Source organism: Scyliorhinus torazame, chromosome 4 (genome assembly GCF_047496885.1).
Source record: "Scyliorhinus torazame isolate Kashiwa2021f chromosome 4, sScyTor2.1, whole genome shotgun sequence".
Taxonomy (NCBI): Eukaryota; Metazoa; Chordata; class Chondrichthyes; order Carcharhiniformes; family Scyliorhinidae; genus Scyliorhinus; species Scyliorhinus torazame.
Genome location: NC_092710.1, coordinates 824,730 through 850,077, shown reverse-complemented (window position 1 = coordinate 850,077; position 25,348 = coordinate 824,730). Strand labels below are relative to the sequence as shown.

General features: G+C 54.1%; 1 long non-coding RNA gene across 1 annotated transcript in view; it reads right to left on the bottom strand.

The window, feature by feature from the left end:
- LOC140411540 (uncharacterized) overlaps positions 1–25,104 on the bottom strand; it is a 94,295-nt gene extending 69,191 nt beyond the window's left edge. Inside the window, exon 1 of the long non-coding RNA XR_011940854.1 lies at positions 24,999–25,104. This is a non-coding gene — a long non-coding RNA (uncharacterized lncRNA). The remainder of the gene's footprint in view (positions 1–24,998) is intronic.
- Between the last annotated feature and the right edge of the window lie 244 nt (positions 25,105–25,348).

The following is a 25,348-nucleotide window of genomic DNA, read 5'->3' as shown; positions in this document are numbered from 1 at the left end:
GGGACGGACTGGGGAACAGTGGGATATAGAGAGGGACACACTGGGGAACAGTGGGATATAGAGAGGGGACACACTGGGGAAAAGTGGGATATAGAGAGGGGACACACTGGGGAACAGTGGGATATAGAGAGGGGACACACTGGGGAACAGTGGGATATAGAGAGGGGACGGACTGGGGAACAGTGGGATATAGAGAGGGGACGGACTCGGGAACAGTGGGATATAGAGAGGGGACACACTGGGGAACAGTGGGATATAGAGAGGGGACACACTGGGGAACAGTGGGATATAGAGAGGGGACGGACTGGGGAACAGTGGGATAAAGAGAGGGACACACTGGGGAACAGTGGGATATAGAGAGGGGACGGACTGGGGAACAGTGGGATAAAGAGAGGGACACACTGGGGAACAGTGGGATATAGAGAGGGGACGGACTGGGGAACAGTGGGATAGAGAGAGGGGACGGACTGGGGAACAGTGGGATATAGAGAGGGACACACTGGGGAACAGTGGGATATAGAGAGGGGACGGATTGGGGAACAGTGGGATATAGAGAGGGACACACTGGGGAACAGTGGGATATAGAGAGGGGACACACTGGGGAACAGTGGGATATAGAGAGGGACACACTGGGGAACAGTGGGATATAGAGAGGGGACACACTGGGGAACAGTGGGATATAGAGAGGGGACGGACTGGGGAACAGTGGGATATAGAGAGGGGACACACTGGGGAACAGAGGGATATAGAGAGGGACACACTGGGGAACAGTGGGATATAGAGAGGGGACAGACTGGGGAACAGTGAGATATGGAGAGGGACACATTGGGGAACAGTGGGATATAGAGAGGGGTCGGACTGGGGAACAGTGGGATATAGAGAGGGGACGGACTGGGGAACAGAGGGATATAGAGAGGGGACACACTGGGGAACAGTGGGATATAGAGAGGGGACACACTGGGGAACAGTGGGATATAGAGAGGGTCGGACTGGGGAACAGAGGGATATAGAGAGGGACACACTGCGGAACAGTGGGATACAGAGAGGGGACACACTGGGGAACAGTGGGATATAGAGAGGGGACACACTGGGGAACAGTGGGATATAGAGAGGGGACACACTGGGGAACAGTGGGATATAGAGAGGGGACACACTGGGGAACAGTGGGATATAGAGAGGGGACGGACTGGGGAACAGAGGGATATAGAGAGGGGACACACTGGGGAACAGTGGGATATAGAGAGGGGACGGACTGGGGAACAGTGGGATATAGAGAGGGTCGGACTGGGGAACAGTGGGATATAGAGAGGGGACACACTGGGGAACAGTGGGATACAGAGAGGGGACACACTGGGGAACAGTGGGATATAGAGAGGGGACACACTGGGGAACAGTGGGATATGGAGAGGGGACACACTGGGGAACAGTGGGATATAGAGAGGGTCGGACTGGGGAACAGTGGGATATGGAGAGGGGACACACTGGGGAACAGTGGGATATAGAGAGGGGACGGACTGGGGAACAGAGGGATATAGAGAGGGGACACACTGGGGAACAGTGGGATATAGAGAGGGGACACACTGGGGAACAGTGGGATATAGAGAGGGTCGGACTGGGGAACAGTGGGATATAGAGAGGGGACACACTGGGGAACAGTGGGATACAGAGAGGGGACACACTGGGGAACAGTGGGATATAGAGAGGGACACACTGGGGAACAGTGGGATATAGAGAGGGGACACACTGGGGAACAGTGGGATAAAGAGAGGGGACGGACTGGGGAACAGTGGGATATGGAGAGGGGACACACTGGGGAACAGTGGGATATAGAGAGGGACACACTGGGGAACAGTGGGATATAGAGAGGGGACACACTGGGGAACAGTGGGATAAAGAGAGGGGACGGACTGGGGAACAGTGGGATACAGAGAGGGGACACACTGGGGAACAGTGGGATATAGAGAGGGGACACACTGGGGAACAGTGGGATATAGAGAGGGGACACACTGTGGAACAGTGGGATATAGAGAGGGGACACACTGTGGAACAGTGGGATATAGAGAGGGGACACACTGGGGAACAGTGGGATATAGAGAGGGGACGGACTGGGGAACAGTGGGATATAGAGAGGGACACACTGGCGAACAGTGGGTTATAGAGAGGGGCACACTGGGGAACAGTGGGATATAGAGAGGGGACACACTGTGGAACAGTGGGATATAGAGAGGGGACACACAGGGGAACAGTGGGGTATAGAGAGGGACACACAGGGGAACAGTGGGGTATAGAGAGGGGACAGACTGGGGACAGTGGGATATGGAGAGGGGACGGACTGGGGAACAGTGGGATATAGAGAGGGGACGGACTGGGGAACAGTGGGATATAGCGAGGGGACGGACTGGGGAACAGTGGTATATAGAGAGGGACACACTGTGGAACAGTGGGATATAGAGAGGGACACACTGGGGAACAGTGGGATAAAGAGAGGGGACGGACTGGGGAACAGTGGGATATAGAGAGGGGACACACTGGGGAACAGTGGGATATAGAGAGGGTCGGACTGGGGAACAGTGGGATATAGAGAGGGGACACACTGGGGAACAGTGGGATACAGAGAGGGGACACACTGGGGAACAGTGGGATATAGAGAGGGGACACACTGGGGAACAGTGGGATATAGAGAGGGTCGGACTGGGGAACAGTGGGATATAGAGAGGGGACGGACTGGGGAACAGAGGGATATAGAGAGGGACACACTGGGGAACAGTGGGATAGAGAGAGGGACACACTGGGGAACAGAGGGATATGGAGAGGGACGGACTGGGGAACAGTGGGATATAGAGAGGGACACACTGGGGAACAGTGGGAGATAGAGAGGGACACACTGGGGAACAGTGGGATATAGAGAGGGACACACTGGGGAACAGTGGGATATAGAGAGGGGACACACTGGGGAACAGTGGGATATAGAGAGGGTCGGACTGGGGAACAGTGGGATATGGAGAGGGGACACACTGGGGAACAGTGGGATATAGAGAGGGACACACTGGGGAACAGTGGGATAAAGAGAGGGGACGGACTGGGGAACAGAGGGATATAGAGAGGGACACACTGGGGAACAGTGGGATAGAGAGAGGGACACACTGGGGAACAGAGGGATATGGAGAGGGACGGACTGGGGAACAGTGGGATATAGAGAGGGACACACTGGGGAACAGTGGGAGATAGAGAGGGACACACTGGGGAACAGTGGGATATAGAGAGGGACACACTGGGGAACAGTGGGATATAGAGAGGGGACGGACTGGGGAACAGTGGGATATAGAGAGGGACACACTGGGGAACAGTGGGATATAGAGAGGGACACACTGGGGAACAGTGGGATATAGAGAGGGACACACTGGGGAACAGTGGGATATAGAGAGGGGACGGGCTGGGGATCAGTGGGATATAGAGAGGGACACACTGGGGAACAGTGGGATATAGAGAGGGACACACTGGGGAACAGTGGGATATAGAGAGGGACACACTGGGGAACAGTGGGATATAGAGAGGGACACACTGGGGGACACACTGGGGAACAGTGGGATATAGAGAGGGACACACTGGGGAACAGTGGGATATGGAGAGGGGACACACTGGGGAACAGTGGGATATGGAGAGGGGACACACTGGGGAACAGTGGGATATAGAGAGGGGACGGACTGGGGAACAGTGGGATATAGAGAGGGTCGGACTGGGGAACAGTGGGATATAGAGAGGGACACACTGGGGAACAGTGGAATATAGAGAAGGGACACACTGGGGAAAAGTGGGATATAGAGAGGGACACACTGGGGAACAGTGGGATATAGAGAGGGGACACACTGGCGAACAGTGGGATATAGAGAGGGACACACTGGGGAAGAGTGGGATATAGAAAGGGACACACTGGGGAACAGTGGGATATAGAGAGGGACACACTGGGGAACAGTGGGTTATAGAGAGGGACACACTGGGGAACAGTGGGATATAGAGAGGGACACACTGGCGAACAGTGGGATATAGAGAGGGACACACTGGGGAACAGAGGGATATAGAAAGGGACACACTGGGGAACAGTGGGATATAGAGAGGGACACACTGGGGAACAGTGGGATATAGAGAGGGACACACTGGCGAACAGTGGGATATAGAGAGGGACACACTGGGGAACAGAGGGATATAGAAAGGGACACACTGGGGAACAGTGGGATATAGAGAGGGACACACTGGGGAACAGTGGGTTATAGAGAGGGACACACTGGGGAACAGTGGGATATAGAGAGGGGACGGACTGGGGAACAGTGGGATATAGAGAGGGGACACACTGGGGAACAGTGGGATATAGAGAGGGACACACTGGGGAACAGAGGGATATAGAGAGGGACACACTGGGGAACAGAGGGATATAGAGAGGGACACACTGGGGAACAGTGGGATATAGAGAGGGACACACTGGGGAACAGAGGGATATAGAGAGGGTCACACTGGGGAACAGTGGGATATAGAGAGGGACGGACTGGGGAACAGTGGGATATAGAGAGGGGACACACTGGGGAACAGTGGGATATAGAGAGGGGACGGACTGGGGAACAGTGGGTTATAGAGAGGGGACACACTGGGGAACAGTGGGATATAGAGAGGGACACACTGGGGAACAGGGGGATATAGAGAGGGGACACACTGGGGAACAGTGGGATATAGAGAGGGACACACTGGGGAACAGTGGGATATAGAGAGGGGACACACTGGGGAACAGTGGGATATAGAGAGGGACACACTGGGGAACAGGGGGATATAGAGAGGGGACGGACTGGGGAACAGTGGGATATAGAGAGGGGACGGACTGGGGAACAATGGGATATAGAGAGGGACACACTGGGGAACAGGGGGATATAGAGAGGGGACACACTGGGGAACAGTGGGATATAGAGAGGGACACACTGGGGAACAGTGGGATATAGAGAGGGGACACACTGGGGAACAGTGGGATATAGAGAGGGACACACTGGGGAACAGTGGGATATAGAGAGGGGACACACTGGGGAACAGTGGGATATAGAGAGGGACGGACTGGGGAACTGTGGAATATAGAGAGGGGACACACTGGGGAACAGTGGGATATAGAGATGGGACACACTGGGGAACAGTGGGATATAGAGAGGGACACACTGGGGAACAGTGGGTTATAGAGAGGGGACGGACTGGGGAACAGTGGGATATAGAGAGGGGACACACTGGGGAACAGTGGGATATAGAGAGGGGACACACTGGGGAACAGTGGGATATAGAGATGGGACACACTGGGGAACAGTGGGTTATAGAGAGGGACACACTGGGGAACAGTGGGATATAGAGAGGGGACACACTGGGGAACAGTGGGATATAGAGATGGGACACACTGGGGAACAGTGGGTTATAGAGAGGGACACACTGGGGAACAGTGGGATATAGAGAGGGGACACACTGGGGAACAGAGGGATATAGAGAGGGGACACACTGGGGAACAGTGGGTTATAGAGAGGGACACACTGGGGAACATAGAACATAGAAAATACAGCACAGAACAGGCCCTTCGGCCCACGATGTTGTGCCGAACCTTTGTCCTAGATTAATCATAGATTATCATTGAATTTACAGTGCAGAAGGAGGCCATTCGGCCCTTTGAGTCTGCACCGGCTCTTGGAAAGAGCACCCTACCCAAACTCAACACCTTCACCCAACACCAAGGGCAATTTGGACATTAAGGGCAATTTATCATTGGCCAATTCACCTAACCTGCACATCTTTGGATTGTGGGAGGAAACCGGAGCACCCGGAGGAAACCCACGCAGACACGGGGAGGACGTGCAGACTCCGCACAGTCAGTGACCCAAGCCGGAATCGAACCTGGGACCCTGGAGCTGTGAAGCAATTGTGCTATCCACAATGCTACCGTGCTGCCCTTGAGAACAAATAAATCTACACTATATCATTTAACCGTAATCCATGTACCTATCCAATAGCTGCTTGAAGGTCCCTAATGTTTCCGACTCAACTACTTCCACAGGCAGTGCATTCCATGCCCCCACTACTCTCTGGGTAAAGAACCTACCTCTGATATCCCTCCTATATCTTCCACCTTTCACCTTAAATTTATGTCCCCTTGTAATGGTTTGTTCCACCCGGGGAAAAAGTCTCTGACTGTCTACTCTATCTATTCCCCTGATCATCTTATAAACCTCTATCAAGTCGCCCCTCATCCTTCTCCGTTCTAATGAGAAAAGGCCTAGCACCCTCAACCTTTCCTCGTAAGACCTACTCTCCATTCCAGGCAACATCCTGGTAAATCTTCTTTGCACCTTTTCCAAAGCTTCCACATCCTTCCTAAAATGAGGCGACCAGAACTGTACACAGTACTCCAAATGTGGCCTTACCAAAGTTTTGTACAGCTGCATCATCACCTCACGGCTCTTAAATTCAATCCCTCTGTTAATGAACGCGAGCACACCATAGGCCTTCTTCACAGCTCTATCCACTTGAGTGGCAACTTTCAAAGATGTATGAACATAGACCCCAAGATCTCTCTGCTCCTCCACATTGCCAAGAACTCTACCGTTAACCCTGTATTCCGCATTCATATTTGTCCTTCCAAAATGGACAACCTCACACTTTTCAGGGTTAAACTCCATCTGCCACTTCTCAGCCCAGCTCTGCATCCTATCTATGTCTCTTTGCAGCCGACAACAGCCCTCCTTACTATCCACAACTCCACCAATCTTCGTATCATCTGCAAATTTACTGACCCACCCTTCAACTCCCTCATCCAAGTCATTAATGAAAATCACAAACAGCAGAGGACCCAGAACTGATCCCTGCGGTACGCCACTGGTAACTGGGATCCAGGCTGAATATTTGCCATCCACCACCACTCTCTGACTTCTATCGGTTAGCCAGTTCGTTATCCAACTGGCCAAATTTCCCACTATCCCATGCCTCCTTACTTTCTGCATAAGCCTACCATGGGGAACTTTATCAAATGCCTTACTAAAATCCATGTACACTACATCCACTGCTTTACCTTCATCCACATGCTTGGTCACCTCCTCAAAGAATTCAATAAGATTTGTAAGGCAAGACCTACCCCTCACAAATCCGTGCTGACTATCCCTAATCAAGCAGTGTCTTTCCAGATGCTCAGAAATCCTATCCTTCAGTACCCTTTCCATTACTTTGCCTACCACCGAAGTAAGACTAACTGGCCTGTAATTCCCAGGGTTATCCCTATTCCCTTTTTTGAACAGGGGCACGACATTCGCCACTCTCCAATCCCCTGGTACCACCCCTGTTGACAGTGAGGACGAAAAGATCATTGCCAACGGCTCTGCAATTTCATCTCTTGCTTCCCATAGAATCCTTGGATATATCCCGTCAGGCCCGGGGGACTTGTCTATCCTCAAGTTTTTCAAAATGCCCAACACATCTTCCTTCCTAACAAGTATTTCCTCGAGTTTACCAATCTGTTTCACACTGTCCTCTCCAACAATATCGCCCCTCTCATTTGTAAATACAGAAGAAAAGTACTCGTTCAAGACCTCTCCTATCTCTTCAGACTCAATGCACAATCTCCCGCTACTGTCCTTGATCGGACCTACCCTCGCTCTGGTCATTCTCATATTTCTCACATATGTGTAAAAGGCCTTGGGGTTTTCCTTGATCCTACTCGCCAAAGATTGTTCATGCCCTCTCTTAGCTCTCCTAATCCCTTTCTTCAGTTCCCTCCTGGCTATCTTGTATCCCTCCAATGCCCTGTCTGAACCTTGTTTCCTCAGCCTTACATAAGTCACTTTTTTCCTCTTAACAAGACATTCAACCTCTCTTGTCAACCATGGTTCCCTCACTCGACCATCTCTTCCCTGCCTGACAGGGACATACATATCAAGGACACGTAGCACCTGTTCCTTGAACAAGTTCCACATTTCATTTGTGTCCTTCCCTGCCAGCCTATGTTCCCAACTTATGCACTTCAATTCTTGTCTGACAACATCGTATTTACCCTTCCCCCAATTGTAAACCTTGCCCTGTTGCACGTACCTATCCCTCTCCATTACTAAAGTGAAAGTCACAGAATTGTGGTCACTATCTCCAAAATGCTCCCCCACTAACAAATCTATCACTTGCCCTGGCTCATTACCCAGTACTAAATCCAATATTGCCCCTCCTCTGGTCGGACAATCTACATACTGCGTTAGAAAAGCTTCCTGGACACACTGCACAAACACCACCCCATCCAAACTATTTGATCTAAAGAGTTTCCACTCAATATTTGGGAAGTTAAAGTCGCCCATAACTACTACCCTATGACTTCTGCACCTTTCCAAAATCTGTTTCCCAATCTGTTCCTCCACATCTCTGCTACTATTGGGGGGCCTATAGAAAACTCCTAACAAGGTGACTGCTCCTTTCCTATTTCTGACTTCAACCCATACTACCTCAGTAGGCTGATACTCCTCAAACTGCCTTTCTGCAGCTGTTATACTATCTCTAATTAATAATGCCACCCCCCCACCTCTTTTACCACCCTCCCTAATCTTATTGAAACATCTATAACCAGGGACCTCCAACAACCATTTCTGCCCCTCTTCTATCCAAGTTTCCGTGATGGCCACCACATCGTAGTCCCAAGTACCGATCCATGCCTTAAGTTCACCCACCTTATTCCTGATGCTTCTTGCGTTGAAGTATACACACTTCAACCCCTCTCCGTGCCTGCAAGTACTCTCCTTTGTCAGTGTTCCCTTCCCCACTGCCTCATTACACGCTTTGGCGTCCTGAATATCGGCTACCTTAGTTGCTGGACTACAAATCCGGTTCCCATTCCCCTGCCAAATTAGTTTAAACCCTCCCGAAGAGTACTAGAAAACCTCCCTCCCAGGATATTGGTGCCCCTCTGGTTCAGATGCAACCCGTCCTGCTTGTACAGGTCCCACCTTCCCCAGAATGCGCTCCAATTATCCAAATACCTGAAGCCCTCCCTCCTACACCATTCCTGCAGCCACGTGTTCAACTGCACTCTCTCCCTATTCCTAGCCTCGCTATCACGTGGCACCGGCAACAAACCAGAGATGACAACTCTGTCTGTCCTGGCTTTTAACTTCCAGCCTAACTCCCTAAACTTGTTTATTACCTCCACACCCCTTTTCCTACCTATGTCGTTGGTACCAATGTGCACCACGACTTCTGGCTGCTCACCCTCCCCCTTAAGGATCCTGAAGACCCGATCCGAGACATCCCTGGCCCTGGCACCCGGGAGGCAACATACCTTCCGGGAGTCTCGCTCGCGACCACAGAATCTCCCATCTATTCCCCTAACCATTGAATCTCCTACAACTATTGCTTTACTATTCTCCCCCCTTCCCTTCTGAGCCCCAGAGCCAGACTCAGTGCCAGAGACCTGGCCGCTAGGGCCTTCCCCCGGTAGGTCAGAGGGACACACTGGGGAACAGTGGGATATAGAGAGGGGCACACTGGGTAACAGTGGGATATAGAGAGGACACACTGGGGAACAGTGGGATATAGAGATGGGACACACTGGGGAATAGTGGGATATAGAGAGGAGACGGACTGGGGAACAGTGGGATATAGAGAGGGACACACTGGGGAACAGTGGGTTATAGAGAGGGACTCACTGGGGAACAGTGGGATATAGAGAGGGGACACACTGGGGAACAGTGGGATATAGAGAGGGGACGGACTGGGGAACAGTGGGTTATAGAGAGGGACACACTGGGGAACAGTGGGATATAGAGAGGGGACGGACTGGGGAACAGTGGGATATAGAGAGGGACACACTGGGGAACAGTGGGATCTAGAGAGGGGACGGACTGGGGAACAGTGGGATATAGAGAGGGACACACTGGGGAACAGTGGGATATAGAGAGGGGACGGACTGGGGAACAGTGGGATATAGAGAGGGGACGGACTCGGGAACAGTGGGTTATAGAGAGGGACACACTGGGGAACAGTGGGATATAGAGAGGGGACACACTGGGGAACAGTGGGATATAGAGAGGGGACACACTGGGGAACAGTGGGATATAGAGAGGGGACGGACTGGGGAACAGTGGGTTATAGAGAGGGACACACTGGGGAACAGTGGGATATAGAGAGGGGACGGACTGGGGAACAGTGGGATATAGAGAGGGACACACTGGGGAACAGTGGGATCTAGAGAGGGGACGGACTGGGGAACAGTGGGATATAGAGAGGGACACACTGGGGAACAGTGGGATATAGAGAGGGGACACACTGGGGAAAAGTGGGATATAGAGAGGGGACACACTGGGGAACAGTGGGATATAGAGAGGGGACACACTGGGGAACAGTGGGATATAGAGAGGGGACGGACTGGGGAACAGTGGGATATAGAGAGGGGACGGACTCGGGAACAGTGGGATATAGAGAGGGGACACACTGGGGAACAGTGGGATATAGAGAGGGGACACACTGGGGAACAGTGGGATATAGAGAGGGGACGGACTGGGGAACAGTGGGATAAAGAGAGGGACACACTGGGGAACAGTGGGATATAGAGAGGGGACGGACTGGGGAACAGTGGGATAAAGAGAGGGACACACTGGGGAACAGTGGGATATAGAGAGGGGACGGACTGGGGAACAGTGGGATAGAGAGAGGGGACGGACTGGGGAACAGTGGGATATAGAGAGGGACACACTGGGGAACAGTGGGATATAGAGAGGGGACGGATTGGGGAACAGTGGGATATAGAGAGGGACACACTGGGGAACAGTGGGATATAGAGAGGGGACACACTGGGGAACAGTGGGATATAGAGAGGGACACACTGGGGAACAGTGGGATATAGAGAGGGGACACACTGGGGAACAGTGGGATATAGAGAGGGGACGGACTGGGGAACAGTGGGATATAGAGAGGGGACACACTGGGGAACAGAGGGATATAGAGAGGGACACACTGGGGAACAGTGGGATATAGAGAGGGGACAGACTGGGGAACAGTGAGATATGGAGAGGGACACATTGGGGAACAGTGGGATATAGAGAGGGGTCGGACTGGGGAACAGTGGGATATAGAGAGGGGACGGACTGGGGAACAGAGGGATATAGAGAGGGGACACACTGGGGAACAGTGGGATATAGAGAGGGGACACACTGGGGAACAGTGGGATATAGAGAGGGTCGGACTGGGGAACAGAGGGATATAGAGAGGGACACACTGGGGAACAGTGGGATACAGAGAGGGGACACACTGGGGAACAGTGGGATATAGAGAGGGGACACACTGGGGAACAGTGGGATATAGAGAGGGGACACACTGGGGAACAGTGGGATATAGAGAGGGGACACACTGGGGAACAGTGGGATATAGAGAGGGGACGGACTGGGGAACAGAGGGATATAGAGAGGGGACACACTGGGGAACAGTGGGATATAGAGAGGGGACGGACTGGGGAACAGTGGGATATAGAGAGGGTCGGACTGGGGAACAGTGGGATATAGAGAGGGGACACACTGGGGAACAGTGGGATACAGAGAGGGGACACACTGGGGAACAGTGGGATATAGAGAGGGGACACACTGGGGAACAGTGGGATATGGAGAGGGGACACACTGGGGAACAGTGGGATATAGAGAGGGTCGGACTGGGGAACAGTGGGATATGGAGAGGGGACACACTGGGGAACAGTGGGATATAGAGAGGGGACGGACTGGGGAACAGAGGGATATAGAGAGGGGACACATTGGGGAACAGTGGGATATAGAGAGGGGACACACTGGGGAACAGTGGGATATAGAGAGGGTCGGACTGGGGAACAGTGGGATATAGAGAGGGGACACACTGGGGAACAGTGGGATACAGAGAGGGGACACACTGGGGAACAGTGGGATATAGAGAGGGACACACTGGGGAACAGTGGGATATGGAGAGGGGACACACTGGGGAACAGTGGGATATAGAGAGGGTCGGACTGGGGAACAGTGGGATATGGAGAGGGGACACACTGGGGAACAGTGGGATATAGAGAGGGGACACACTGGGGAACAGTGGGATAAAGAGAGGGGACGGACTGGGGAAAAGTGGGATATAGAGAGGGAACACACTGGGGAACAGTGGGATATAGAGAGGGGACACACTGGGGAACAGTGGGATATAGAGAGGGGACACACTGTGGAACAGTGGGATATAGAGAGGGGACACACTGTGGAACAGTGGGATATAGAGAGGGGACACACTGGGGAACAGTGGGATATAGAGAGGGGACACACTGGGGAACAGTGGGATATAGAGAGGGGACGGACTGGGGAACAGTGGGATATAGAGAGGGACACACTGGCGAACAGTGGGTTATAGAGAGGGGCACACTGTGGAACAGTGGGATATAGAGAGGGGACACACAGGGGAACAGTGGGGTATAGAGAGGGACACACAGGGGAACAGTGGGGTATAGAGAGGGGACAGACTGGGGACAGTGGGATATGGAGAGAAGACGGACTGGGGAACAGTGGGATATAGAGAGGGGACACACTGGGGAACAGTGGGATATAGAGAGGGACACACTGGGGAACAGTGGGATATAGAGAGGGACACACTGGGGAACAGTGGGATATAGAGAGGGGACGGACTGGGGAACAGTGGGATATAGAGAGGGGACGGACTGGGGAACAGTGGGATATAGAGAGGGGACACACTGGGGAACAGTGGGATATAGAGAGGGGACACACTGGGGAACAGTGGGATATAGAGAGGGGACACACTGGGGAACAGTGGGATATAGAGAGGGGACACACTGGGGAACAGTGGGATATAGAGAGGGGACGGACTGGGGAACAGTGGGATATAGAGAGGGGACGGACTGGGGAACAGTGGGATATAGAGAGGGGACACACTGGGGAACAGTGGGATATAGAGAGGGGACACACTGGGGAACAGTGGGATATAGAGAGGGACACACTGGGGAACAGTGGGATATAGAGAGGGGGCGGACTGGGGAACAGTGGGATATAGAGAGGGACACACTGGGGAACAGTGGGATATGGAGAGGGGACGGACTGGGGAACAGTGGGATAGAGAGAGGGACACACTGGGGAACAGTGGGATATAGAAAGGGGACAGACTGGGGAACAGTGGGATAGAGAGAGGGCACGGACTGGGGAACAGTGGGATAGAGAGAGCGTCGGACTGGGGAACAGTGGGGTATAGAGAGGGGACACACTGGGGAACAGTGGGATATAGAGAGGGACACACTGGGGAACAGTGGGATATAGGGAGGGACACACTGGGGAACAGTGGGATATAGAGAGGGGACGGATTGGGGAACAGTGGGATATAGAGAGGGGACGGACTGGGGAACAGTGGGATATAGAGAGGGGACACACTGGGGAACAGTGGGATATAGAGAGGGGACACACTGGGGAACAGTGGGATATAGAGAGGGGACACACTGGGGAACAGTGGGATATAGAGAGGGGACACACTGGGGAACAGTGGGATATAGAGAGGGACACACTGGGGAACAGTGGGATATAGAGAGGGACACACTGGGGAACAGTGGGATATAGAGAGGGGACGGACTGGGGAACAGTGGGATATAGAGAGGGGACGGACTGGGGAACAGTGGGATATAGAGAGGGGACACACTGGGGAACAGTGGGATATAGAGAGGGGACACACTGGGGAACAGTGGGATATAGAGAGGGGACACACTGGGGAACAGTGGGATATAGAGAGGGACACACTGGGGAACAGTGGGATATAGAGAGGGGACGGACTGGGGAACAGTGGGATATAGAGAGGGACACACTGGGGAACAGTGGGATATGGAGAGGGGACGGACTGGGGAACAGTGGGATATAGAGAGGGGCACACTGGGGAACAGTGGGATAGAGAGAGGGGACACACTGGGGAACAGGGGGATATAGAGAGGGGACACACTGGGGAACAGTGGGATATAGAGAGGGACACACTGGGGAACAGTGGGATATGGAGAGGGGACGGACTGGGGAACAGTGGGATAGAGAGAGGGACACACTGGGGAACAGTGGGATATAGAAAGGGGACAGACTGGGGAACAGTGGGATATAGAGAGGGGACACACTGGGGAACAGGGGGATATAGAGAGAGGGCACGGACTGGGGAACAGTGGGATAGAGAGAGCGTCGGACTGGGGAACAGTGGGATATAGAGAGGGGACGGACTGGGGAACAGTGGGATATAGAGAGGGGACACACTGGGGAACAGTGGGATATAGAGAGGGACACACTGGGGAACAGTGGGATATAGAGAGGGGACACACTGGGGAACAGTGGGATATAGAGAGGGGACGGACTGGGGAACAGTGGGATATAGAGAGGGGACGGACTGGGGAACAGTGGGATATAGAGAGGGACACACTGGGAAACAGTGGGCTATAGAGAGGGACACACTGGGGAACAGTGGGATATAGAGAGGGGACACACTGGGGAACAGTGGGATATAGAGAGGGACACACAGGGGAACAGTGGGGTATAGAGAGGGACACACTGGGGAACAGTGGGATATAGAGAGGTACACACTGGGGAACAGTGGGATATAGAGAGGGAACACACTGGGGAACAGTGGGATATAGAGAGGGACGGACTGGGGAACTGTGGAATATAGAGAGGGGACACACTGGGGAACAGTGGGATATAGAGATGGGACACACTGGGGAACAGTGGGATATAGAGAGGGACACACTGGGGAACAGTGGGTTATAGAGAGGGGACGGACTGGGGAACAGTGGGATATAGAGAGGGGACACACTGGGGAACAGAGGGATATAGAGAGAGACACACTGGGGAACAGTGGGATATAGAGAGGGGACACACTGGGGAACAGTGGGATATAGAGAGGGGACACACTGGGGAACAGTGGGATATAGAGATGGGACACACTGGGGAACAGTGGGTTATAGAGAGGGACACACTGGGGAACAGTGGGATATAGAGAGGGGACACACTGGGGAACAGTGGGATATAGAGATGGGACACACTGGGGAACAGTGGGTTATAGAGAGGGACACATTGGGGAACAGTGGGATATAGAGAGGGGACACACTGGGGAACAGAGGGATATAGAGAGGGGACACACTGGGGAACAGTGGGTTATAAAGAGGGACACACTGGGGAACAGTGGGATATAGAGAGGGGCACACTGGGTAACAGTGGGATATAGAGAGGACACACTGGGGAACAGTGGAATATAGAGATGGGACACACTGGGGAATAGTGGGATATAGAGAGGGGACGGACTGGGGAACAGTGGGATATAGAGAGGGACACACTGGGGAACAGTGGGTTATAGAGAGGGACTCACTGGGGAACAGTGGGATATAGAGAGAGGACGGACTGGGGAACAGTGGGATATAGAGAGGGGACGGACTCGGGAACAGTGGGTTATAGAGAGGGACACACTGGGGAACAGTGGGATATAGAGAGGGGACACACTGGGGAACAGTGGGATATAGAGAGGGGACACACTGGGGAACAGTGGGATATAGAGAGGGGACGGACTGGGGAACAGTGGGATATAGAGAGGGGACACACTGGGGAACAGTGGGATATAGAGAGGGGACGGACTGGGGAACAGTGGGATATAGAGAGGGACACACTGGCGAACAGTGGGTTATAGAGAGGGGCACACTGTGGAACAGTGGGATATAGAGAGGGGACACACAGGGGAACAGTGGGGTATAGAGAGGGACACACAGGGGAACAGTGGGGTATAGAGAGGGGACAGACTGGGGACAGTGGGATATGGAGAGGGGATGGACTGGGGAACAGTGGGATATAGAGAGGGGACACACTGGGGAACAGTGGGATATAGAGAGGGACACACTGGGGAACAGTGGGATATAGAGAGGGACACACTGGGGAACAGTGGGATATAGAGAGGGGACGGACTGGGGAACAGTGGGATATAGAGAGGGGACGGACTGGGGAACAGTGGGATATAGAGAGGGGACACACTGGGGAACAGTGGGATATAGAGAGGGGACACACTGGGGAACAGTGGGATATAGAGAGGGGACACACTGGGGAACAGTGGGATATAGAGAGGGGACACACTGGGGAACAGTGGGATATAGAGAGGGGACGGACTGGGGAACAGTGGGATATAGAGAGGGGACGGACTGGGGAACAGTGGGATATAGAGAGGGGACACACTGGGGAACAGTGGGATATAGAGAGGGGACACACTGGGGAACAGTGGGATATAGAGAGGGACACACTGGGGAACAGTGGGATATAGAGAGGGGACGGACTGGGGAACAGTGGGATATAGAGAGGGACACACTGGGGAACAGTGGGATATGGAGAGGGGACGGACTGGGGAACAGTGGGATAGAGAGAGGGACACACTGAGGAACAGTGGGATATAGAAAGGGGACAGACTGGGGAACAGTGGGATAGAGAGAGGGCACGGACTGGGGAACAGTGGGATAGAGAGAGCGTCGGACTGGGGAACAGTGGGATATAGAGAGGGGACACACTGGGGAACAGTGGGATATAGAGAGGTACACACTGGGGAACAGTGGGATATAGAGAGGGACACACTGGGGAACAGTGGGATATAGAGAGGGGACGGACTGGGGAACAGTGGGATATAGAGAGGGGACGGACTGGGGAACAGTGGGATATAGAGAGGGGACACACTGGGGAACAGTGGGATATGGAGAGGGGACACACTGGGGAACAGTGGGATATAGAGAGGGGACACACTGGGGAACAGTGGGATATAGAGAGGGGACACACTGGGGAACAGTGGGATATAGAGAGGGACACACTGGGGAACAGTGGGATATAGAGAGGGACACACTGGGGAACAGTGGGATATAGAGAGGGGACGGACTGGGGAACAGTGGGATATAGAGAGGGGACGGACTGGGGAACAGTGGGATATAGAGAGGGGACACACTGGGGAACAGTGGGATATAGAGAGGGGACACACTGGGGAACAGTGGGATATAGAGAGGGGACACACTGGGGAACAGTGGGATATAGAGAGGGACACACTGGGGAACAGTGGGATATAGAGAGGGGACGGACTGGGGAACAGTGGGATATAGAGAGGGACACACTGGGGAACAGAGGGATATGGAGAGGGGACGGACTGGGGAACAGTGGGATATAGAGAGGGGCACACTGGGGAACAGTGGGATAGAGAGAGGGGACACACTGGGGAACAGGGGGATATAGAGAGGGGACACACTGGGGAACAGTGGGATATAGAGAGGGACACACTGGGGAACAGTGGGATATGGAGAGGGGACGGACTGGGGAACAGTGGGATAGAGAGAGGGACACACTGGGGAACAGTGGGATATAGAAAGGGGACAGACTGGGGAACAGTGGGATATAGAGAGGGGACACACTGGGGAACAGGGGGATATAGAGAGAGGGCACGGACTGGGGAACAGTGGGATAGAGAGAGCGTCGGACTGGGGAACAGTGGGATATAGAGAGGGGACGGACTGGGGAACAGTGGGATATAGAGAGGGGACACACTGGGGAACAGTGGGATATAGAGAGGGACACACTGGGGAACAGTGGGATATAGAGAGGGGACACACTGGGGAACAGTGGGATATAGAGAGGGGACGGACTGGGGAACAGTGGGATATAGAGAGGGGACGGACTGGGGAACAGTGGGATATAGAGAGGGACACACTGGGAAACAGTGGGATATAGAGAGGGACACACTGGGGAACAGTGGGATATAGAGAGGGGACACACTGGGGAACAGTGGGATATAGAGAGGGACACACAGGGGAACAGTGGGGTATAGAGAGGGACACACTGGGGAACAGTGGGATATAGAGAGGGACACACTGGGGAACAGTGGGATATAGAGAGGGGACACACTGGGGAACAGTGGGATATAGAGAGGGACGGACTGGGGAACTGTGGAATATAGAGAGGGGACACACTGGGGAACAGTGGGATATAGAGATGGGACACACTGGGGAACAGTGGGATATAGAGAGGGACACACTGGGGAACAGTGGGTTATAGAGAGGGGACGGACTGGGGAACAGTGGGATATAGAGAGGGGACACACTGGGGAACAGAGGGATATAGAGAGAGACACACTGGGGAACAGTGGGATATAGAGAGGGGACACACTGGGGAACAGTGGGATATAGAGAGGGGACACACTGGGGAACAGTGGGATATAGAGATGGGACACACTGGGGAACAGTGGGTTATAGAGAGGGACACACTGGGGAACAGTGGGATATAGAGAGGGGACACACTGGGGAACAGTGGGATATAGAGATGGGACACACTGGGGAACAGTGGGTTATAGAGAGGGACACATTGGGGAACAGTGGGATATAGAGAGGGGACACACTGGGGAACAGAGGGATATAGAGAGGGGACACACTGGGGAACAGTGGGTTATAGAGAGGGACACACTGGGGAACAGTGGGATATAGAGAGGGGCACACTGGGGAACAGTGGGATATAGAGAGGGGACGGACTGGGGAACAGTGGGATATAGAGAGGGACACACTGGGGAACAGTGGGATCCAGAGAGGGGACGGACTGGGGAACAGTGGGATATAGAGAGGGACACACTGGGGAACAGTGGGATATAGAGAGGGGACACACTGGGGAAAAGTGGGATATAGAGAGGGGACACACTGGGGAACAGTGGGATATAGAGAGGGGACACACTGGGGAACAGTGGGATATAGAGAGGGGACGGACTGGGGAACAGTGGGATATAGAGAGGGGACGGACTCGGGAACAGTGGGATATAGAGAGGGGACACACTGGGGAACAGTGGGATATAGAGAGGGGACACACTGGGGAACAGTGGGATATAGAGAGGGGACGGACTGGGGAACAGTGGGATAAAGAGAGGGACACACTGGGGAACAGTGGGATATAGAAAGGGGACGGACTGGGGAACAGTGGGATAAAGAGAGGGACACACTGGGGAACAGTGGGATATAGAGAGGGGACGGACTGGGGAACAGTGGGATAGAGAGAGGGGACGGACTGGGGAACAGTGGGATATAGAGAGGGACACACTGGGGAACAGTGGGATATAGAGAGGGGACACACTGGGGAACAGTGGGATATAGAGAGGGGACACACTGGGGAACAGTGGGATATAGAGAGGGGACGGACTGGGGAACAGTGGGTTATAGAGAGGGACACACTGGGGAACAGTGGGATATAGAGAGGGGACGGACTGGGGAACAGTGGGATATAGAGAGGGACACACTGGGGAACAGTGGGATCCAGAGAGGGGACGGACTGGGGAACAGTGGGATATAGAGAGGGACACACTGGGGAACAGTGGGATATAGAGAGGGGACACACTGGGGAAAAGTGGGATATAGAGAGGGGACACACTGGGGAACAGTGGGATATAGAGAGGGGACACACTGGGGAACAGTGGGATATAGAGAGGGGACGGACTGGGGAACAGTGGGATAAAGAGAGGGACACACTGGGGAACAGTGGGATATAGAAAGGGGACGGACTGGGGAACAGTGGGATAAAGAGAGGGACACACTGGGGAACAGTGGGATATAGAGAGGGGACGGACTGGGGAACAGTGGGATAGAGAGAGGGGACGGACTGGGGAACAGTGGGATATAGAGAGGGACACACTGGGGAACAGTGGGATATAGAGAGGGGACGGATTGGGGAACAGTGGGATATAGAGAGGGACACACTGGGGAACAGTGGGATATAGAGAGGGGACACACTGGGGAACAGAGGGATATAGAGAGGGACACACTGGGGAACAGTGGGATATAGAGAGGGGACACACTGGGGAACAGTGGGATATAGAGAGGGGACGGACTGGGGAACAGTGGGATATAGAGAGGGGACACACTGGGGAACAGAGGGATATAGAGAGGGACACACTGGGGAACAGTGGGATATAGAGAGGGGACAGACTGGGGAACAGTGAGATATGGAGAGGGACACATTGGGGAACAGTGGGATATAGAGAGGGGTCGGACTGGGGAACAGTGGGATATAGAGAGGGGACGGACTGGGGAACAGAGGGATATAGAGAGGGGACACACTGGGGAACAGTGGGATATAGAGAGGGGACACACTGGGGAACAGTGGGATATAGAGAGGGTCGGACTGGGGAACAGAGGGATATAGAGAGGGACACACTGGGGAACAGTGGGATACAGAGAGGGGACACACTGGGGAACAGTGGGATATAGAGAGGGGACACACTGGGGAACAGTGGGATATAGAGAGGGGACACACTGGGGAACAGTGGGTTATAGAGAGGGACACACTGGGGAACAGTGGGATATAGAGAGGGGCACACTGGGTAACAGTGGGATATAGAGAGGACACACTGGGGAACAGTGGAATATAGAGATGGGACACACTGGGGAATAGTGGGATATAGAGAGGGGACGGACTGGGGAACAGTGGGATATAGAGAGGGACACACTGGGGAACAGTGGGTTATAGAGAGGGACTCACTGGGGAACAGTGGGATATAGAGAGGGGACGGACTGGGGAACAGTGGGATATAGAGAGGGGACGGACTCGGGAACAGTGGGTTATAGAGAGGGACACACTGGGGAACAGTGGGATATAGAGAGGGGACACACTGGGGAACAGTGGGATATAGAGAGGGGACACACTGGGGAACAGTGGGATATAGAGAGGGGACGGACTGGGGAACAGTGGGTTATAGAGAGGGACACACTGGGGAACAGTGGGATATAGAGAGGGGACGGACTGGGGAACAGTGGGATATAGAGAGGGACACACTGGGGAACAGTGGGATCCAGAGAGGGGACGGACTGGGGAACAGTGGGATATAGAGAGGGACACACTGGGGAACAGTGGGATAGAGAGAGGGGACACACTGGGGAAAAGTGGGATATAGAGAGGGGACACACTGGGGAACAGTGGGATATAGAGAGGGGACACACTGGGGAACAGTGGGATATAGAGAGGGGACGGACTGGGGAAGAGTGGGATATAGAGAGGGGACGGACTCGGGAACAGTGGGATATAGAGAGGGGACACACTGGGGAACAGTGGGATATAGAGAGGGGACACACTGGGGAACAGTGGGATATAGAGAGGGAACGGACTGGGGAACAGTGGGATAAAGAGAGGGACACACTGGGGAACAGTGGGATATAGAAAGGGGACGGACTGGGGAACAGTGGGATAAAGAGAGGGACACACTGGGGAACAGTGGGATATAGAGAGGGGACGGACTGGGGAACAGTGGGATAGAGAGAGGGGACGGACTGGGGAACAGTGGGATATAGAGAGGGACACACTGGGGAACAGTGGGATATAGAGAGGGGACGGATTGGGGAACAGTGGGATATAGAGGGGGACACACTGGGGAGCAGTGGGATATAGAGAGGGGACACACTGGGGAACAGAGGGATATAGAGAGGGACACACTGGGGAACAGTGGGATATAGAGAGGGGACACACTGGGGAACAGTGGGATATAGAGAGGGGACGGACTGGGGAACAGTGGGATATAGAGAGGGGACACACTGGGGAACAGAGGGATATAGAGAGGGACACACTGGGGAACAGTGGGATATAGAGAGGGGACAGACTGGGGAACAGTGAGATATGGAGAGGGACACATTGGGGAACAGTGGGATATAGAGAGGGGTCGGACTGGGGAACAGTGGGATATAGAGAGGGGACGGACTGGGGAACAGAGGGATATAGAGAGGGGACACACTGGGGAACAGTGGGATATAGAGAGGGGACACACTGGGGAACAGTGGGATATAGAGAGGGTCGGACTGGGGAACAGAGGGATATAGAGAGGGACACACTGGGGAACAGTGGGATACAGAGAGGGGACACACTGGGGAACAGTGGGATATAGAGAGGGGACACACTGGGGAACAGTGGGATATAGAGAGGGGACACACTGGGGAACAGTGGGATATAGAGAGGGGACGGACTGGGGAACAGAGGGATATAGAGAGGGGACACACTGGGGAACAGTGGGATATAGAGAGGGGACGGACTGGGGAACAGTGGGATATAGAGAGGGTCGGACTGGGGAACAGTGGGATATAGAGAGGGGACACACTGGGGAACAGTGGGATACAGAGAGGGGACACACTGGGGAACAGTGGGATATAGAGAGGGGACACACTGGGGAGCAGTGGGATATGGAGAGGGGACACACTGGGGAACAGTGGGATATAGAGAGGGTCGGACTGGGGAACAGTGGGCTATGGAGAGGGGACACACTGGGGAACAGTGGGATATAGAGAGGGGACGGACTGGGGAACAGAGGGATATAGAGAGGGGACACACTGGGGAACAGTGGGATATAGAGAGGGGACACACTGGGGAACAGTGGGATATAGAGAGGGTCGGACTGGGGAACAGTGGGATATAGAGAGGGGACACACTGGGGAACAGTGGGATACAGAGAGGGGACACACTGGGGAACAGTGGGATATAGAGAGGGACACACTGGGGAACAGTGGGATATGGAGAGGGGACACACTGGGGAACAGTGGGATATAGAGAGGGTCGGACTGGGGAACAGTGGGATATGGAGAGGGGACACACTGGGGAACAGTGGGATATAGAGAGGGGACACACTGGGGAACAGTGGGATAAAGAGAGGGGACGGACTGGGGAACAGTGGGATATAGAGAGGGGACACACTGGGGAACAGTGGGATATAGAGAGGGGACACACTGGGGAACAGTGGGATATAGAGAGGGGACACACTGTGGAACAGTGGGATATAGAGAGGGGACACACTGTGGAACAGTGGGATATAGAGAGGGGACGCACTGGGGAACAGTGGGATATAGAGAGGGGACACACTGGGGAACAGTGGGATATAGAGAGGGGACGGACTGGGGAACAGTGGGATATAGAGAGGGACACACTGGCGAACAGTGGGTTATAGAGAGGGGCACACTGTGGAACAGTGGGATATAGAGAGGGGACACACAGGGGAACAGTGGGGTATAGAGAGGGACACACAGGGGAACAGTGGGGTTTAGAGAGGGGACAGACTGGGGACAGTGGGATATGGAGAGGGGACGGACTGGGGAACAGTGGGATATAGAGAGGGGACACACTGGGGAACAGTGGGATATAGAGAGGGACACACTGGGGAACAGTGGGATATAGAGAGGGACACACTGGGGAACAGTGGGATATAGAGAGGGGACGGACTGGGGAACAGTGGGATATAGAGAGGGGACGGACTGGGGAACAGTGGGATATAGAGAGGGGACACACTGGGGAACAGTGGGATATAGAGAGGGGACACACTGGGGAACAGTGGGATATAGAGAGGGGACACACTGGGGAACAGTGGGATATAGAGAGGGGACACACTGGGGAACAGTGGGATATAGAGAGGGGACGGACTGGGGAACAGTGGGATATAGAGAGGGGACGGACTGGGGAACAGTGGGATATAGAGAGGGGGACACACTGGGGAACAGTGGGATATAGAGAGGGGACACACTGGGGAACAGTGGGATATAGAGAGGGACACACTGGGGAACAGTGGGATATAGAGAGGGGACGGACTGGGGAACAGTGGGATATAGAGAGGGACACACTGGGGAACAGTGGGATATGGAGAGGGGACGGACTGGGGAACAGTGGGATAGAGAGAGGGACACACTGGGGAACAGTGGGATATAGAAAGGGGACAGACTGGGGAACAGTGGGATAGAGAGAGGGCACGGACTAGGGAACAGTGGGATAGAGAGAGCGTCGGACTGGGGAACAGTGGGATATAGAGAGGGGACACACTGGGGAACAGTGGGATATAGAGAGGGACACACTGGGGAACAGTGGGATATAGAGAGGGACACACTGGGGAACAGTGGGATATAGAGAGGGACACACTGGGGAACAGTGGGATATAGAGAGGGACACACTGGGGAACAGTGGGATATAGAGAGGGACACACTGGGGAACAGTGGGATATAGAGAGGGACACACTGGGGAACAGTGGGATATAGAGAGGGACACACTGGGGAACAGTGGGATATGGAGAGGGGACACACTGGGGAACAGTGGGATATAGAGAGGGGACACACTGGGGAACAGTGGGGGATATAGAGAGGGGACGGACTGGGGAACAGTGGGATATAGAGAGGGACACACTGGGGAACAGTGGGATATAGAGAGGGACACACTGGGGAACAGTGGGATATAGAGAGGGGACGGACTGGGGAACAGTGGGATATAGAGAGGGACACACTGGGGAACAGTGGGATATAGAGAGGGGACACACTGGGGAACAGTGGGATATGGAGAGGGGACACACTGGGGAACAGTGGGATATAGAGAGGGACACACTGGGGAACAGTGGGATATAGAGAGGGACACACTGGGGAACAGTGGGATATAGAGAGGGACACACTGGGGAACAGTGGGGGTATAGAGAGGGGACGGACTGGGGAACAGTGGGATATAGAGAGGGACACACTGGGGAACAGTGGGATATAGAGAGGGGACACACTGGGGAACAGAGGGAAATAGAGAGGGGACGGACTGGGGAACAGTGGGATATAGAGAGGGACACACTGGCGAACAGTGGGATATGGAGAGGGACACACTGGGGAACAGTGGGATATAGAGAGGGGGACACACTGGGGAACAGTGGGATATGGAGAGGGGACACACTGGGGAACAGTGGGATATAGAGAGGGACACACTGGGGAACAGTGGGATATAGAGAGGGACACACTGGGGAACAGTGGGATATAGAGAGGGACACACTGGGGAACAGTGGGATATAGAGAGGGACACACTGGGGAACAGTGGGATATAGAGAGGGGACACACTGGGGAACAGTGGATATGGAGAGGGGACACACTGGGAACAGTGGGATATGGAGAGGGGACACACTGGGGAACAGTGGGATATGGAGAGGGGGTTTTGCGGGTCACTCTGATTGGCTACCTTGCCCTTGTTGCCGAGAAGGCCGCAGTAGATTCTGATGATCTCGGTGACAGAGAAGAAAGTGACTGTCCCCAAAAGAAAGAGTTTCTGCTTCTGTTCCAGCTCGGTCAAACTGGACAAGGAAAAGATCGTGAGGACTGGAATGGCGAGGACAACTCCCCCCCCCCCGCCCTCCCCCCCGTCAACCCTTCCCGGCACACACCCCCTTCCCGGCACCCCCCCCCCTTCCCGGCACACACCCCCCCCCCTTCCCGGCACACACCCCCCCCTTCCCGGCACCCCCCTCCCCCCGTCAACCCCCCCCCACCCTCCTCCCGCCACCCCCCCCCCCCCGGCACCCCCCCCCCTTC